This window comes from Oncorhynchus tshawytscha, linkage group LG25 (assembly GCF_018296145.1).
Source record: "Oncorhynchus tshawytscha isolate Ot180627B linkage group LG25, Otsh_v2.0, whole genome shotgun sequence".
Lineage (NCBI taxonomy): Eukaryota > Metazoa > Chordata > Actinopteri > Salmoniformes > Salmonidae > Oncorhynchus > Oncorhynchus tshawytscha.
In genome coordinates this window covers 13,864,993-13,879,106 of record NC_056453.1, presented here as the reverse complement: position 1 = coordinate 13,879,106, position 14,114 = coordinate 13,864,993, and positions in this window count along the sequence as shown.

Below are 14,114 nucleotides of genomic sequence, written 5' to 3'. Positions count from 1 at the left end.
ACAAACAGTACCACATAATGTCAAAGTGGAATTATGTTTTCCCGAGAAAAAAAAATCTGATTAATAAAAAATGAAAAGCTGAAATGTCTTGAGTCCATTAGTATTCAGCCCCTTTGTTATATCAAGCCTAAATAAATGATGGATTAAAAATGTGCTTAACAAGACACATAATACGTTGCATGGACTTTGCAATAGTGTTTAACGGGATTTTTTGAATGACTACCTCACCTCTGTACCTCACACATACAATTATCTGTAAGGTCCCTCAGTCAAGCAGTACATTTCAAACACAGGTTTAACCACAAAGACCAGGGAGGTTTTCCAATGCCTCGCAAAGAAGGGCACCTATTTGCAGATACGGGGGGAAAAAACAGACATGGAATTTCCCTTTGAGAATGCTGAAGTAATTAATTGTACTTTGGATGGTGTATCGATACACCCATTCACTACAAAGATCCAGGCATCCGTCCTAACTCAGTTGCCGAAGAGGAAGGAAACCGCTCAGGGATTTTACCATAAGGCCAATGGTGACTTTAAAACAGTCACAGAGTTCAATGGCTGAAAACTGAGTTCAATGGCTGAAAACATTGTAGTTACTCGACTATACTAACCTAAATGACAGAGTGAAAAGAAGGAAGCCTGTACAGAATACAAATATTATAAAACCTGCATCCTGTTTGCAATAAGGCACTAAAGTAAAACTGCAAAAAATGGGACAAAGAAATTAACTTTACGTCCTAAATACAGGGCATTATGTTTGGGGCAAGTCCAACACAACACATCACTGAGTACCACTCTTCATATTTTCAAGTTTGGTGGTGGTTGCATCATGTTATAGGTATGCTTGTCATTGGCAAGGACTAGGGAGTGAAATAAACGGAATAGAGCTAAGCACAGGCAAAATCCTAGAGGATAACCTCGTACAGTCTGCTTTCCAACAGAAACTGGGAGACAAATGCACCTTTCAGTAGGACAATAACCTAAAACACAAGGCCAAGTAGACTGGAGTTGCTTACCAAGAAGACATTGAATGTTCCTGAGTGGCCTAGTTTCAGTGTTGACTTAAATCTTCTTGAAAATGGCAAGACGTGAAAATGGCTTGGCAGACCAACTTGGCAGAGCTTGAAGAATTTAGAAAAGAATAATGTGCAAATTGTACAATCCAGGTGTGAAAAGCTCTTAGAGACTCACTCACAGCTGTAATCGCTGCCAATGGCGATTCTAACATGTAGTGACTCGGGGGTTTAAATACTTATGTAAACAAGATATTTCTGTATTTCATTTTCAGTACATTTGATAAAATGTCAAAAAATATGTTTTCACTTTGTCATTATTGGGTATTGTGTTTAGATGGGTGAGAAAAAATGTCCATTTTATCCATTTTGAACTCAGGCTGTAACCCAACATTTGGAATAAGTCAAGGGGTATGAATACTTTCTGAAGGCACTGTATACCATTCATCTTTTTCTCACTCTCATCGAAACACCAAAGAATAAGAGCAGAGACAAACAGCAGTGGTTGTATTTTATCTGTTACATTTTAACAGAGACAAAATAATTATAACATAATGTAGGCAAACGTTGAGAGTACTGAAGTCTCCTTGGTAGGAAACAAAACGTTTGCAATTTGCCACTGTAATAGGAATTTCCATACAGCAGATGTCTGTCAATAGTAAATTGATGTTCATTTGCAGTTATGTGCAAACCAATCAATGGACAGATTGGACACCACTTTCTGGAAGGTCCTACAAGTTCAAGTCTTTACAAATCTCCGCAAGTAAAACTTTGAAGCTTACTTAGCGTTCTTGTGTACTTTCCTGTTTCACACGTGCTTTTTCCTGTTTGAAATGGTATCTCTTATTTTCCCTAAAAACCCAGCTCTAGTGGTTTTAAATGTTAGCAAAGTAAATGTTTAGACCGAATAATCCTAGAAATGTCTCTGTGTTGCAATGAACAATATGTATTTTTGTAACAAGAAGCACTTGTAGATATTTTATCTTTAAAAATGACATTGTTTGTTGTACATTTAACAAACTTAAAATGCTGCCTGGAATAATCTATTATATTTTTCAATGTCAATGCACCTACAAGCATTCCTAGAAAGATTAGAACTGTACATATGCAAGAGCTGCTCTATATGTGACATAATAACAAAAATACAAAAATCCAGAACTCCAGTTACTTATTGTTATCTGTCAAAAGTGTGATTTTTAAAAAAGTTTTAAAGTTTCAAACATTTGGTTTCAAGACTACTTTTCTTAATAATATGAATGGTCTGCATTTTGTGATTGTCATTGACTCCCTCTAAATGTTTTTCTTTCTTATGGAGGCAAAGCTGATCTTCCTGATTCACTCCTAAATCCAAGGATCCCAAATGGTATCCCAGTTCCTTTCAGTTCCATCTTTCATCCTGACAAAGAGCGACCTAAACCTTCTACTTCTCCTGGACAAACATGGCTCCTCAGTGCTCTACCTAGAATTGCAAAGCTACCGGTAATTTACCAAAGTTACCAGAATCTTCAGTCATTTTGTCACGCCCTGACCTTAGAGAGCCGTTTTATTTCTCTATTTGGTTAGGTCAGGGTGTGATTTGGGGTGGGCATTCTATGTTTTCTATTTCTTTGTTTTTGGCCGAGTGTGGTTCCCAATCAGAGACAGCTATCTATCATTGTCTCTGATTGGGAATCATTCTTCGGCAGCCTTTTTCCCACTCGTGTTTTGTGGGTAGTTATTTTCTGTTTGGTATCTGTTTACCTGACAGAACTGTTCGCTTTTGTGTTGTTACGTGTTTCTTTGATTAAAATCATGAACACTTTCCACGCTGCGCTTCGGTCCACTCATTCCGATGAGAGCCGTTACAGAACTATGCACCACCAAAGGACAAAGCAGCGTGGTCAGGAGGACTGGACCTGGGAGGAAATCCTAGACGGGAAAGGACCCTGGAGGCAGGCTGGGGAGTATCGCCGTCCGAAGGAGGAGATAGAAGTAGCGAGAGCAGAACGGAGACGTTATGAGGCATTAAACCATCGAGGCAAGCACGAGAGGCAGCCCCAAAAACATTTTTGAGGGGGGCACACGGGGAGATTGGCAGAGTCAAGGTTTAGACCTGAGCCAACTCCCCGTGCTTACCGTGGGGAGCGTGTGACTGGTCAGGCACTGTGTTATGCAGTGATGAGCACGGTGTCTCCAGTACGTATTCATTGCCCGGTATGCTCTATTCCATCTCCCCGCAGTTGCCGTGCTAGAGTGGGCATTCAGCCAGCAGGGATTGTGCCGGCCCAGCGTTCCTGGCCTCCGATGCCTCTCTTCGGCCCAGGTTATCCTGCACCAGCTCTACGCACGGTATCCCCAGTTCGCCAGCACAACCCAGTGCGGCCTGTTCCAGCTCCCCGCACTTGCCGGGCTATGGGGGGTATCCAACCAGCACGAGTTGTGCCAGCTCTGCGCTCCAGACCTCCGGTGCGCATCCACGGTCCAGTGTGTCCTGCGCTGGCTCTACGCACTATGCCTCCAGTGCGTCCTGTGCCAGCTCTCCACACTCACCGAGTGGGTATCCAGCCAGGACATGTTGTGGCAGCTCCACTCACTAGGCTGCCAGTACGTCTCCTCAGTCTGGTGAGACCTGTTCCGGCTCCACGTACGAAGCCTCCAGTGATGATCCATGGCCCGAAGCCTCCAGTGATGATCCATGGCATGAAGCCTCCAGTGATGATCCATGGCACGAAGCCTGCAGTGATGATCCATGGCCCGGAGCCTGCAGTGATAATCCATGGCACGAAGCCTCCAGTGATGATTCAGGGAAAGGAGCCTCCAACGACGGCCCCCAGTCCGGAGCCTCCAGCGACGGTCCGCAGTCCGGAGTCTTCAGCGGGGATTCCCAGTCCAGAGTCTCCGGCGACGATCCACGGTCCGTTTCCACGGAAGCGTAGGGAACGGGGGCTACGTCCCGAACCGGAGGTGCCACCGAGGGTAGATTCCCACCCGGACCCTCCCCTATAGGTTCAGGCCTGTCAGGCCCTGACCTTAGAGAGACGTTTTATTTCTCTATTTGGTTAGGTCAGGTTGTGATTTGGGGTGGGCATTCTATGTTTTCTATTTATTTGATTTTGGCTGAGTGTGGTTCCCAATCAGAGGCAGCTGTCTATCGTTGTCTCTGATTGGGTATCATACTTAGGCAGCCTTTTTCCCACCTGTGTTTTGTGGGTAGTTATTTTCTGTTTAGTATCTGTTTACCTGACAGAACTATTCGCTTTCGTTTTGTTACTTTGTTCGAATGTTTCTTTGATCAATTAAATCATGAACACTTTCCACGCTGCGCTTTGGTCCACTCATTCCGACGAGAGCCGTTACACATTTGGTAATTAACACAAAATCTATGTCAATCTAACTTTGATAATTTATACTTTAATAACTTAAAAAAATATATATGAATATATAGTATTCCTTTGTTATATCGGTGTCCATATTGTCCATGAGTTTCTAGTAGATAGACCATATGGTTCAAGAAAAAATAGACTAATTAATGAAAAAAAGTATCTAATCACCAATGGCACTATTTTCAATTAACTCTTCCAACTATTGACTTTTTTGCCATAACTGCCACCAGTTTGATGCCAAAACATTGACAGCAAATACATATTGACATAGTAGAATAAAAGTGTGTAAAAAAAAAAATGTAAGGATATTTCATGCTGAAACCCTCATATTAAACACCAATGGTATTCACTAAGTTTATTGTTTATATTTAGGATAATGTTTAACAGCAAAGAAATGTTTCTATTTTCAAATCAACTTAATTATTTATTTTACACATTTTGCATGTGATAAGACCACACAAAGGTCCAGAGATAATGAGACACCTGTGATAATCTGAAGTACCTAAAAGGGAAACTAGATGTCTTGCGATATAGACTACATAAAATCCTTGAAAGATACAAAAAAATGACGGCAGTTTACTGCTAAACTTTAAAAGCTTCCAGTAATATACCCTCCCTTTGCAACCCCAGAGGGGCCCTCGGACAGAGTCTCATACTTTCACCATGATTTCATCAGTGCTTTATCTGCCAATGACAAGGTTTCTCCTATATTAAAACCAATCAACATTTTGACTACTTGAATACTAGGACACTGCTTTTGGCAGAAAAAAAAAACATGTGCTGAAGAAGTGCCCATGCTGTTTTGGAGTGGGGCGAGGAGGGCGAGGAGACAACCACGGCTGTCCAGTCCAGCTTTTGCATTTGCTTGAAGAAAGTGAAGGTTGGTTACATACACACACAGAAACACACAGCACACAGTACAAAAGCTGTTGACTGCCAGACAGAGGCACGCTAACTTTGGGGTCAGTGTTGCTATTTGAATGATCCCCTGAAAGGACCATCCCTCTGGTGACCAACACTGTCTGAATCCTGATCCCTACGAAAAAAAATGGTTGCTTTCCTTGGATTGGCCCAAAATATTATCTCTGGATTTCCATTCAGCCCCTCAGCCAAACTGTCACATTTTCCACAGGCCCCCTTCCTTTCTTCTCTCTGTCTGGAGACTTCCACTACTAAATGGTCATGATTGTGAGGCCGAAAAAAAAAAAACTTGGCTGACCTGAGTTAAGTTTATCCTCCTTGTGGACAATAGGGAGCTGCTGTAACCCAGCTTAAGTTCTGCAAGCTGTGGCATTCTTATCTGTGCTTGAGAGGAGCAGTAGCTCTGATGCACCAGCTGGGTTTAAATTAAGCTCAATGCTCTTCGGGTCCATTTTTACACTTTTGTCTCCCTCTGCAAGCGACTGGCTCCTCCACTGACTGGCTATAATTGGAGGAGTGTTTACTCAGCTGCAAACATTTACATGTCTATGCAAAGTCCCCATAATGTTTTCACATTATACAGGTCACATTTACTACTGGTGTTGTGCTTGCATACAGACACACACTATGAAATCATGTTTTTAGCCAGGAGTGGTTGTGGGAGGAAAGACTGATATCAATGTCTCATATTGCCATTAGACATACTTAAAAACAACAGTCTGTTGCTAATTCTGAAAAAAAGAGCTCCAGTGCCACTAAACCTTTAGATTTGAATGTTTAAAAACAGTGCTTGTTTGTGTGAGTAATCTTCATTCTATCCACTCTGGGCAGTGTGTGGTACTATATCAAAACAGTCAGCAATTACAATGCCTTGCAAAAGTATTCATCCCCCTTTGCGTTTTTCCTATTTTGTTGCAACCAATCATTTAAATTGATTTTTATTTGGATTTCATGTAATTTGACATACACAAAATAGTCCAAATTGATGAAGTGAAATGGGAAAAAAATTACTTATTTTAAAAAATTCAAAATAATAAAAAACAGAAAAGGGGTTGATGCATACTGCATACAGAAGTTGGAGGTTTACATACACCTTAGCTAAATACATTTAAACTCAGTTTTTCACAATTCCTGACATTTAATCCAAATAAAAATTCCCTGTCAGTTAGGATCACCACTTTATTTTAAGAATGTGAAATATCAGAATAATAGTAGAGAGAATGAATTTATTTAAGATTTTATTTCTTTCATCACATTCCCAGTGGGTCAGAAGTTTACATACACTCAATTAGTATTTGATAGCATTGCCTTTAAATTGTTTAACTTGGGTCAAATGTTTCAGGTAGCCGTCCACAAGCTCCGTACAATAAGTTGGGTGAATTCTGGCCCATTCCTCCTGACAGAGCTGGTGGAACTGAGTCAGGTTTGTAGGCCTTCTTGCTCGCACACGCTTTTTCTGTTCTGCCCACAAATTTTTCTATAGGATTGAGGTCAGGGCTTTGTGATGGCCACTCCAGTACCTTGACTTTGTTGTTCTTATTAAGCCATTTTTCCACAACTTTGGAAGTATGATTGGGGTCATTGTCCATTTGGAAGACCCATTTGTGTAAGGGCTTTCTTCTGTGGACGAAGGATCGGACCAAAACAGAAAACAACCACCCACAAAACCCAACACAAAACAGGCTACCTAAATATGGTTCCCAATCACAGACAATGACTAATACCTGCCTCTGATTGAGAACCATATCAGGCCAAACATAGAATAGCTCACGTCCTGACCAACACTAAAACAAAGAAAACACAAAAGAACTATAGTCAGAACGTGACAGTACCCCTCCCCCCAAGGTGCGGACTCCGGCCGCAAAACAAATCAAATCAAATCAAATTTTATTTGTCACATACACATGGTTAGCAGATGTTAATGCGAGTGTAGCGAAATGCTTGTGCTTCTAGTTCCGACAATGCAGTAATAACGAGCAAGTAATCTATATAGAAGCTATAGGGGAGGGTCTGGGTGCGCATCTGTCCGCGGTGGCGGCTCTGGCTGATCCTGGCTGACTGGCGGCTCTGGCAGATCCTGGCTGACTGGCGGCTCTGGCGGATCCTGGCTGACTGGCGGCTCTGGCGGATCCTGGCTGACTGGCGGCTCCTGGCTGACTGGCGGCTCTGGCGGCTACTGGCTGACTGGCGGCTCTGGCGGATCCTGGCTGACTGGCGGCTCTGGCGGATCCTGGCTGACTGGCGGCTCCTTGCAGACTGGCGGCTCTGGCGGCTCCTTGCAGACTGGCGGCTCTGGCGGCTCCTTGCAGACTGCCGGCTCTGGCGGCTCCTTGCAGACTGGCGGCTCTAGCTGCTCTGGACAGACGGGAAGACTCTAGCAGCTCTGAACAGATGGGAGACTCTAGCAGCTCTGGACAGGCGGGAGACTCTTGCAGCTCTGGACAGGCGGGAGACTCTAGCAGCTCTGGAGAGGCGGGAGATCTAGCAGCTCTGGACAGGCGGGAGACTCTAGCAGCTCTGGAGAGGAGGAAGGCTCTGGCAGTGCTGGAAAGGCAGGAGCACCCGTAGGGATGAGACGGAGAGACAGCGTGGAGCGGGGGGCTGCCACCGGAGGGCTGGTGCGTGGAGGTGGTACTGGATAGACCGGACCGTGCAGGAGCACTGGAGCTCTTGAGCACCGAGCCTGCCCAACCTTACCTGGTCGAATGCTCCCGGTCACCCTGCCAGTGCGGCGAGGTGGAATAGCCCGCGCTGGGCTGTGCTGGCGAACCGTGGACACCATGCGTAAAGCTGGTGCCATGTACACCAGCCCAAGGAGACGCACTGGAGACCAGATGAGTAGAGCCGGCTTCATGGCACCTGGCTCGATGCCCACTCTAGCCCGGCCGATACGAGGAGCTGGAATGTACTGCACCGGGCTATGCACCCGCACACCGTGCGCTCCACAGCATAACACGGTGCCTGCCCGGTCTCTCTCGCCCCCCGGTAAGCAAAGGAAGTTGGCGCAGGTCTCCTGTCTGGCTTCGCCACACTCCCTGTGTGCCCCCCCAATACATTTTTGGGGCTGCCTCTAGGGCTTCCTTGCCAGCCGTGTTCCCTCATATCGCTGGCTCCTCTCTCTGGCTGCTTCTGCTCTCCTAGCTGCCTCCACCTGTTCCCATGGGAGGCGATCCCTTCCAGCCAGGATCTCCTCCAATGTGTAGCAACCCTTGCCGTTCAAAACGTCCTCCCATTTCCAGGAGTCCTGACATCGCTGCCTCTCCTGCTGCTGCCTGTTACCACGCCGCTTGGTCCTTGGTTGGTGGGTGGTTCTGTAACGGCTTTCTTCTGTGGACGAAGGATCGGACCAAAGCGCAGCATGGTTAAAGTTCAACATGTTTAATAAAGACCATAAACGTGAACACTACAAAATACCAAAACAACAAATGTGAAAAACCGAAACAGTCCTATCTGGTGCATAGACACAAAGACAGAAAACAACCACCCAAAAAACCCAACACAAAACAGGCTCCCTAAATATGGTTCCCAATCAGAGACAATGACTAACACCTGCCTCTGATTGAGAACCATATCAGGCCAAACATAGAAATGGGAAAACTAGACACTGTCACGACTTCCGCCGAAGTTGGCTCCCCTGCCTGTTCGGGCGGTGCTCGGCGGTCGTCGTCACCGTCCTACTAGCCACTACCGATCCCTTTTTCGTTTGTCTGTTGGTTTTGTCTTATTAGTTTCACCTGTGTGTATTTTAGTTTAATTAGCGTCCTTATATATAGTAGGTTGTCCCGCCCTTGTTTTGTGCGGGATTGTTTTTGTTACTCTGTTGTATGGTGGTTTTCGTGTGGTTATTCTCCGGACTATTTTGGTCCTGTGTTTGGGCTGGTCAATTGTATGCGCCCTGTGTGTTGGCGTGACCGTTATTGTGCGCCGGAGAATAAATTGACAATCTACTGAACCCTGCTCTCTGCGCCTGATTCCACTCACCACTCCTAGTAAATCGTGACAGACACACAACATAGAATGCCCACTCAGCTCACGTCCTGACCAACACTAAAACAAAGAAAACACAAAAGAACTATGGTCAGAACGTGACAATTTGCAACCAAGCTTTAACTTCCTGACTGATGTCTTGAAATGTTGCTTCAATATATCCACATAATTTTACAGCCATCTATTTTGTGAAGTGCACAAGTCCCTCCTGCAGCAAAGCACCCCCACAACACGATGCTGCCACCCCCATGCTTCACGGTAGGGATGGTGTTCTTCAGCTTGCAAGCCTCCCCCTTTTTCCTCCAAACATAATGATGGTCATTATGGCCAAACAGTTCTATTTTTGTTTCAATAGACCAGAGGACATTTCTCCAAAAAGTACAATGTTTGTCCCCATGTGCAGTTGCAAACCGCAGTCTGGCTTTTTTTATGGCAGTTTTGGAGCAGTGGCTTCTTCCTTGCGGAGCGGTCTTTCAGGTTATGTTGATATAAGACTCATTTTACTGTGGATATAGATACTTTTGTACATGTTTCCTCCAGCATCTTCACAAGGTCCTTTGCTGTTATTCTGGGATTGATTTGCACTTTTCGCACCAAAGTACGTTCATCTCTAGGAGACAGAACGCGTCTCCTTACTGAGGGGTATGACGGCTGCGTGGTCCCATGGTGTTTATCTTGCTTACTATTGTTTGTACAGATGAATGTGCTACCTTCAGGCGTTTAGAAATTGCTCCCAAGGATGAACCAGACTTGTGGAGGTCTACAACTTTTTCTTCTGAGGTCTTGGCTGATTTCTTTTGATTTTCCCATGATGTCAAGCAAAGAGGCACTGAGTTTGAAGGTGGGCCTTGAAATACATCCACAGGTACACCTCCAATTGACTCAAATTATTTCAATTTGCCTATCAGAAGCTTCTAAAGCCATGACACCATTTTCTGGAATTTTCCAAGCTGTTTAAAGGCACAATCAACTTAGTGTATGTAAACTTCTGACCCTCTGGAATTGTGCTACAGTGAATTATAAGTGAAATAATCTGTCTGTAAACAATTGCTGGAAAAATAACTTGTGTCATGTCCTAACCGTCTTGCCAAAACTATAGTTTGTTAACAAGTAATTTGTGGAGCGGTTGAAAAACTACTTTTAATGACTCCAACCTAAGTGTATGTAAACTTCCGACTTCAACTGTATGTATTCACGCCCTTTGCTATGAAGCCCCTAAATAAGATCTGGTGCAACCAACTACCTTCAGAAGTCACATAATTAGTTAAATAAAGTCCACCTGTTGACAATCTAAGTGTCACATGATCTGTCACATGATCTTAGTGTATATACACCTGTTCTGAAAGGCCCCAGAGTATGCAACACCACTAAGCAAGGGGTACCACCAAGCAAGTGGCACCATGAAGACCAAGGAGCTCTCCAAACAGGTCAGGGATAAAGTTCTGGAGAAGTAGAGATCAGGGTTGGGTTATAAAAAAATATCAGAAACTTTGAACATCCCACGGAGCACCATTAAATCCATTATTAAAAAATGAAAAGAACATTGCACCACAACAAACCTGCGAAGAGAGGGACGTCCACCAAAACTCACAGACAAGGCAAGGAGGGCATTAATCAGAGAGGCAACAAAGAGACCAAGGATAACCCTGCAAAGCTCCACAGCGGAGATTGGAGTATCTGTCTATAGGACCATTTTAAGCCGTACACCCCACAGAGCTGGGCCTTACTGAAGAGTGGCCAGAAAAAAAGCCATTTCTTAAAGAAAAAAATAAGCAAAGACGTTTGGTGTTCGCCAAAAAGCATGTGGGAGATTCCCCAAACATATGGAAGAAGGTACTCTGGTCAGATAAGACTAAAATTGAGCCTTTAGGCCAAGGAACGATGGATGACGCTAAATACAGGGACATTTTTGAGGGAAACCTGTTTCAGTCTTCCAGAGATTTGAGACTGTTACGAAGGTTCACCTTCCAGCAGGACAATGACCCTAGGCATATTGCTGAAGCAACACTTGAGTGGTTTAAGTGGAAACATTGAAATGTCTTGGAATGGCCTAGTCAAAGCACAGACCTCAATCCAATTGAGAATCTGTGGTATGACTTAAAGATTGCTGTAAACCAGCGCAACCCATCCGACTTGAAGGAGCTGGAGCAGTTTTGCCTTGAATAATTGTCAAAAATCCCAGAGGCTAGATGTGCCAAGCTGATAGAGACATACCCCAAGAGACTTGCAGCTGTAATTGCTGCAAAAGGTGGCTCTACAAAGTATTGACTTTAGGGAGTGAATAGTTATTCACACTCATGTTTTCTGTTTTTTTTTTTGGTCTTATTTCTTGTTTGTTTCACAATATAAAATATTTTGCATCTTCAATGTGGTAGGCATGTTGTGTAAATCAAATGATACAAACCCCCCCAAAAAATCAATTTTAATTCCAGCTTGTAAGGCAACAATATAGGAAAAATGCCAAGGGGGGTGAATACTTTCGCAAGCCGCTGTGTATCTCTGAGATATGTTCTGTGATATTATTCAATCATTGCCTTAGGGTGAGACCCAAGCCCACTTATGTCAGTGATCATAGTGCTAGCATTTAGCATATTATTGCCTTGTTGTGAATACAGATTAGAGTATCAGGCTTGCCAGCCAAAGGTTAGGACATTTGCAATTCAACAGGAGGACATAGACAAACATACAGCCTACAACATGGCCTGAGAAATGATTGATGAGTATGTCCCCGCCCAGTTTGAAATATGAGATAAGAACATAATCCTTGCTCCATTTGACCATGACTACAGTATCTGTGTTGCCTGGTTGGGTTGTCATCGATAGGCAGGCACTCATAGCATGTCTTTCTGCCATCAATTGTTTCATTTAATCTGGGAATGCTGTGAGGCTTGAGCCTCAGAGGCCACAAATAAACTGTCCGTACAGTAGCCCATAACTACTGAATACAGTGTAATCTTTAAGATAAGGACCGTTTGCAGTTATTCATCCGTTAATAACACTTAATAACATGTTAGTAACACGTTAATAACACTGTCTTGTGATAAAAAAAGGGTCTTGCCCTTTTCTTAGATGTGATCTGAGTAATGATTGAAATGTTTTTTCATTCTGTTTCTCTTTCTTTATGAAGTCTCACTTTCATAACGTTTTCCCATGACCTGAATGCATGTTATCTTGTAAATCCAGCTTGTGCGTCTCTGTCCCTGTCCACATAGAGAGTACAGGGAAGGCAAAGTCCGGTGAGAATCTGTGTAGCCTATATTGAGATCATATTGCTTAGCTCCCTCATTAACTCTGTGCTGTTAGACAGTAAATGCTGCCAAAGCCCCACGATACAGCTGCCCCTTCTCCTCAATGGGTAATTAGTGATAGAATTTTATGAACTGTAATATTGTGTGGGAGCTGGGAAATGTAGAATTGTTTATGGTTCTGAGAAACGAGACTGTGACGAATAGACGATTGGGAAACTTTTAAACAGAGTGGGGAGGTGAGAAAGGTGTCGTGTTATAATAGTTATAACAGAGGCCTCTGTCTTATTTAAGTTATACAACTATCAGCTGTTTAATATCTCAGGATTTAATGTAATCTCAAGTTTAACACAAGTTTCATTCTTCAAAATTAATTTTGAAAAATGGAGACATATCCCTGCCTGTGCATCTTGGCCCCATGGGAGCGTCTTCAGGAAATGTCACCATGGTGAAATGCCAACTAGGATTCAAATCTGTGATGCTGAAAAACAGTCATATACACTGACTGTACAAAACATTCGGCTCTTTCGGTGACATAGACTGACCCGGTTAATTGAGGTGAAAGCTAGGATCCCTTATTGATGTCACTTGTTAAATCCAGTTCAATCACTGTAGAAGAAGGGGAGGAGACAGGTTAAAGAAGGATTTTTAAGTCTTGAGACAATTGAGACATGGATTGTGTATGTGTGCCATTCAGATGGTGAATTGGCAAGACAAAAGATTAAGTGCCTTTGAACGGGGTATGGTAGAAGGTACCAGGCGCACCGGTTTGAGTGTGTCAAGAACTGCAACGCTGCTGGGTTTTTCATGCTCAACAGTTTTCCATGTGTACGAAGAATGGTCCACTACCCAAAGGACATCCAGACAACTTGGCACAACTGTGGAAAGCATTGGAGTCAACATGGGCCAGCATTCCTGTGGAACACTTGTAGAATCGAATTGAAGCTGTTCTGAGGGCAAAAGGGGGTGGAACTCAATATTAGGAAGGTGTTTCTAATGATTTATACACTCAGTGTAGATGGATGCATTGCAGGTTAACAAGAACATAACGTTCTGTCCTGCACAGGTATTTTGTCTGTTTGGCGGTTAAGTCCCGTCTCAACAATTTACTGCAATGGCGTGTTTCAGCAGCAACTCAAGATGCAACTCAAGCTAGGACTCCCTCTAAAGTTAACAGATCTTTATATAGTATTCCGCTGAAACATAGAGTGTATATGTGTGTGTGTATGTGTGTGTTTATTGTCATATACACCGGACTGTCACGTTCTTTCAAAATCGAACCCAGAAGCAGACCAGGACAAGGAGAGTAGGAAGAAGGTGAGTATTTATTTACAAGTGAATGTGAATGGGTAGATATATCCAGGTGGCGTAGCGGGCAGCGGTGGTGAGTTGATGGGAGTAAATAGGTGGATCCAATGGGGTAGCGGAATCCTCCGACGACCAGGCGGGAATGGGGTAAATGATCCGGGTGAGTAACTGAAGACAGAACAAACGGAGGTAAGTTTAAGGCAAGCAATACGTAAAAAACAACAAAACAAATTCTATCCAACTTGAGGCTGATACTATGGCACAACATACTGTTCATG